Here is a 1,860-nt window from a genome sequence, read left to right on the forward strand (position 1 = left end):
TTGGGAGATTTATAAAAAAAATTGAAAAGAAATGATTCACATGTTTCGTTTAAAAGTTTTAATAAAATATGAGATGATTCCAGCTTTACTAGAAAAATCACAATCAAATATCACGTTTGGTAGATAGAATTTTATGCAATGGTAATGCGAATTATAAGAACAGTTTTTGGTGACTGAATTATAAGAACAGTTGAAATTAAATGAGAAGTGCATTCCTATTTCATTTTGGATAAGTGTCAAAATAACCATGAAATTTTAAATAATTATGTTGATCCACTAAAAAATAACTATTAAATTAGCTACTAATAAAATTATATATTAAAAAATAAAATATATATTAAAAATAAATTAAATATTAAATATATTTATACATAAATACATGATAATTTATTTAAAAATTAATTTTTTGTATATATATAATATTTTTGTAAAAATCATTCTAATATGACTATATTATATATTACAATAATTACAGTGGTTGTAATGTTTCAAAAAATATTGCTAAAATAAAAAATACTTTTTATTATTAAATAACTCTTTTTTAAAAGTGTTTCTTAAAAAAATACTATTAAAATGTAAAAAGTATGACTTTAATTTTTAACACTTACATAATTAAAGTAGTCGACATAATCATACTAAAATTCACTTTTTGTAATTCTGCATTTTTTATTATAGTTGTCAAAACTGAACTGGTGATTGAATCGGTTAAGTTATTGATTTATTGGTTTATTGATTTAACTGGTGCGTCACTGGTTGAACTGATTAATTCGATCCCACGTAAATAAAAAATATAATATAATAAAAAACTTAAAATTAAAATTTGAAATACATATCTTCACTATCATTTTAAGAATAATCAAGTCATTCTAAAATAATTGATGAAAGATATCTATATGTATTATAATTTACATATATGATAACATATAGAAGTATGACAACTTGGTGGCTGAAGCGCTCGAGCTCAAGGATCTTACGATACAGACGCATTGACGCATTGGAGCACGGTGGATTTACAGAACGATGGAGCGTCGTAGGTTTGCTCTCATCTGCGACCGGTCAATTCACTCCGGGTTTGACCGGTTCGTACGGATTCTTTGTCTTATCGGTCCTAGCCTTAGATCGGACTAATAGAAGATCTGGTTCACCGGTCCAATTTTAACAACTATGTTTCTTACGTTAACTTGGATCCGTGTAACCTGGCATATTTTTAAGAATTTAGTTTTTATTACTTAAAAATTTATTTAAATACATGAATATAAGAGCATCTTCAATTGAGTGGTTTTATGAAATGAAATGAAACTAGTATCATCTTCGAGATACGGTATCACATTGATAGAGAACCAATAAAATTTTATCACTTGTATAATTATATTGATGAAATAATTAAAAATAATATAAAATTCTAAATGAACTAAGACTAAGTATTAGAGAAACAAATTTTACTTTTAATTTTAAATCACTATTTATAATATATGGTCTCACAAATATTCTTATAAGACTTAAAATAAAATTGAAATTGAAATTAGAACTAGCATTAAAAATGCTCTATTACATATCTATACAAAGTGAAATACTACGTACAAACAGAAAATGGATCCTCTCAATTTCTTTCTCTTAATTATTTGGTAAAATGTGATTTTTTATCATTTAATATCTTCTCTCACATATTTTTTCTTTGTTCCACTTAAAAAATATAAAGTGAAAAATCACATTTTATCAAATAATTGAAAAAAAAACAATCGAGACGATCCATTCCTGCACAAAGATATTGCACAAAAATGACGAGTTTCATAATGTAACCTGCAACCTTAAGGTATAAAAAAAAATCTAAAATTTTAAAGGCTTCTAATAATCTATTTT

The sequence above is a fragment of the Arachis ipaensis genome, chromosome B01 (genome assembly GCF_000816755.2).
Source record: "Arachis ipaensis cultivar K30076 chromosome B01, Araip1.1, whole genome shotgun sequence".
NCBI lineage: Eukaryota > Viridiplantae > Streptophyta > Magnoliopsida > Fabales > Fabaceae > Arachis > Arachis ipaensis.